Here is a 4,006-nt window from a genome sequence, read left to right as displayed (position 1 = left end):
GGAACAATTGGATTGGCGTGATTAGCCCTGAATTTGATATGAATATTCCTTGCCCTAAATGAGTATGTGGCACCGCCGCTGCTCGGTCTGTGGGTTTTTCTTGGTTTACCTTTTGTCTTCTGGGTGTGTGGTGGAGTGAATCCGGGATAGAGCGGGTCTTGATTGTGATTAACTCTTGATCGAGATTCTTCAATGTCGTGGCTCGCATGGGTCCCTTTTCTTTGACTAAAGTCGACATCATCTCCATCATCTTGGCCATTTGATCTCTTTGCTCGAGTGATTCCTCTCGAGATCTCACCATTAGGTCTCTCGTTTCTCGTTGCGATTTGGCCGCTGTTCTTGTAATTCCTTTTGAGCCCTTTCCAACCTTTCAATTTTCTCATTGAATTCACCTCCATCACTCTAGCTTGTCGTGCGTTTTATATGGATGACGTGGTTCCAGTCTTGTGGTATTACAACTGCGAATTATATATTTTGTCTTCAGCGACCGAGTATGGGATATGCAATGTATGAATGAATGCATGAATGAATACATGAATGTCAAAATGTTAGTTATGCAAAGAATGCAAAAAATTGGTGTTGATTTCAAGATAGCCCCATATTTAGGCATTTCATTTATCAACATAGTCCATTACACAAAGTTTTCATTTCTCCAACGGTTACACAAATTTTCTAGCCGCATTGCCTTGTTTCTTCACTTGCTCTAAAAACTCTAATATGCTCGATCTTTGGCTCGGAGGGAATTGGCAACTGAGAACTTCGGCTTCATCTGATAATTGAACAACTTGCATAGCCGCCTTGCGAATTTCATTGATCAAGAACTCGAGTTGCATTTCTTTTTCTTTGAGAGTTTCTTCACACGCGTGAATGTCTCTATCGTACTGGTCACTCTTTTCTTCTAGAGCCTTCAGGAGGTTATCTAATTGTTGTTGACGAGATTGCAGCATGTTTTCTAGATCTCGTGTTTTCCTTTTAATTCTTGATGTTCGATTGACTATTCGCAAATTCTGCATCATCATTTCATACTCGGCGTTCTTCCTTCTTAATTCTATCACAAGGTGCATGACCTTTTCCTCCTCTTTCTTTGCTTTTCCTTCCAAAATTCCATTCCTCCCTTGATATTGCTAATTTCTTCCTTCCACTCTGCCGACTTGCCCAACCCACTATTCTTTTCAGTGCTTCTTAATTTCTTGTTTTCCAAATGAAGGTCCCTTAAGTCGTTTCTCACGATCTCGGCTTCTCTTTGTACTTTTTCAGTTCTTGTCCTTTCAACCTGAACTTCAATCTTCAGTTGATAGTTTTCTTCTTGAAGGGCACTAAGGTCCCGAGACATCTTGGCCTTTTCTCGTTCGAATTCTTGTCTTGCCATCTCTAGCTCAGACGGCGTTTCCTCCGAGAAAGGATTCTGGATAGTGTAGTTTGTTGACGAGATTTGCTGACTATTTACCCGTTGCTTCCTCCATATGTCGTAATCTTGGGTAAGGGTATCAGCATACAAGGCTAATTCCATGAAATGAATTTCCTTCCAAGACTTTGCAATGTCTCGGACTCTCTTCATATATCCTTCACCCGCAAAGCTTAACTCGAATCGTGCTAATCCTCCGCTTGCGGGTAGGAATTGTCGCGAAGAAAATTGCCTTTGGACCAATAGCGGAGCATATCCAACTCCTCCCCATAACCCGAGTAAAGGTACCCAATCTTGGCTTCCACATTTGTATAGCGAATCAAGGACGGATCCAGGGTGCTCTCCATGTTATATCCTTGGCGCGAAGATTCTCAAAGACTGATACCCAATGTTGCTCGGTGACTTCCTTCGGCCATTCTTTCTTGAGATAAGCTTCTAGCGGGGCAAATGTTTTTGAAAACATATAGAACGGAGTGCGCTCTACTTTCCAAAAATGACTCAAAATCCAAACATTGAGCAACTGAGCACATCCACTAAATCGTCCCTTTCCAACCCTTCAAGTACTCGTGGATCCAAGGTCTCTACCGGATAGTCGTGACGGGTTGACTCCTTGTTTTAACCTTTCAAGAAATCAACCATCGCAACTTCGAGATGTCCGAGAACTTTTGGGAAAATGACCAAACCATAAATGGCCAAAGCGAATAGATTTACCCTTTTCAGCATGTCGGGATGGTTCAGAACCAAATCTCGTAAGGAGGACCATGGAATGCAAATGGTTTCATTCTTCTTCTTTATCTATTTTTCAGCCCATGCATCACCATGTCTCGGCCTCACTAACTTTTTCTTGAAGGTCATCGGCTTAGGCTCATTCACATATATTTTGCGAATTATACATTGTCGATGCGAGTAAAGCAAAGATACTCTTCTATGGTTGGAGTCATGTCTTCTTGATTGAAGGTGAAACATTGATAAGTCGGGTCCTAGAATCGAACCATGGCTTGAATCAACTGCTCGCTCTACACGGATGGTGATCAGTGAGCTATATCTCCATACCTCTCGGTGAAAATGTCCCTAGTGTCCAATCCCATTGATTCCAAATTCAACCAAATCCTCAAGGTTATTTTGGCGAACATTTACAGTTATATGTTCGGGAAAATTGGCAACACACCCTTCCACTAGACTATCCCCCTTTTCTCTCTGAGTTTTTAGAGACCAGTCCTGAACCACGACATTCTTCTCGGTTATTTGTGTAATTGACTCCTCCATCAGAAACCCGTTTTTTGGCAACCAACCTTTAATCAACACCTTCCTAATATGATGCCTATGATGCATGATGAAAAGAAAAATAAAAACAAACAAACTTGGTTTGTAAACACAACAAATATAATTTGAAAAACAAATTAAACTACCCAATCCAATTCTTTTGCATAAACAGTGTAAATAAAAGGCAAAAGGCATTTTCCCCGTGTACTTATTTTGGTGACTATAAGCGGACAGAGGTTCGGCATGGTCTAATTGGATAGCTCGTATGGTTCATTATATGCAGTCTCGGTTCTAGACAGGTACTCGAATTGCTCGTACTATCATCTCGCTAAGATCAAGACGAAGCCTCGGTCATAGCCCATCACAGCTCACGAGTTCAATTCGAGGATTACATTTACTTATGCCTATGCGGAGGGACAAGTTAACCCACGAAAGCATAAGTCATATGTAACCCGAAAGTATTCACTAGCCTGTTCGGAGGGACGAGTTAACTCACGAAGGCGTAGCTTTTACTTTCACTTAAACAGGGACGGAGCCCAGGTATAGAGCTCATGTTATGCAACAAAAATGCACGTGCACGGTGTGTGGGGAGAAACTTGCAAACCTTTACGTTTTATTTAAAAAAACTAAACCAAAACTAAAATCACAAAAATTTAAAGCTGAAAAACAACCGGATAAAACAAGTTAGAATATATACAACACGATGCAAATGCACGATTTTCTTGAAAACAAAAAATTTGAGGATCACGACTAAATGTTAATTTGAATAAGGAACTTTGAAAATTTTGACAATGCGAGTTTAATTCGACTCGACTCTCAAAAGCGTCCCAGTGGAGTCGCCAAATATGTGACGTAAAAAATTTAGTTTCGCTGGTCGCTAATTGTGGTGATTTATTAAACATTTGAAAACCAACTTTCGATTTTATTAACAAAGGAGTCGCCACCGATCTTTTTCCAGTGTGACCGGACACCTAATAAATCATCCTTTTAGAAAAGAAAACTTATTCTTGCAAAAATGAAGGCCGAATTTAGGTCTACGTCAAAAGCCAAAGTAAAGTTGGGTTCGAGTCGATTCTGTGCGAGGAAGGTATTAGCACCCTCGCGACGCCCAAAATTGGTATCTTATTAAACAAGTATTGTCTTAATTTTCAAAATTGCAAGTTCAAAGTAACATTGAATCGTGATCCGATCAAAACACGAGAAATTTCAAGTTTCGTTTTCTTTTGAGAAGGACGTACTGTTTTAACACGAGTCGATTGATATTCACCCAACATAGCGATGAAATCAATGACTTAATATTAAATCGGCATGTTGCCTTATTTATTGAAATTAAAAATT

Source organism: Gossypium arboreum, chromosome 13 (genome assembly GCF_025698485.1).
Source record: "Gossypium arboreum isolate Shixiya-1 chromosome 13, ASM2569848v2, whole genome shotgun sequence".
NCBI classification, from domain to species: Eukaryota; Viridiplantae; Streptophyta; class Magnoliopsida; order Malvales; family Malvaceae; genus Gossypium; species Gossypium arboreum.
Note: the sequence above shows the minus strand (reverse complement) of the source record.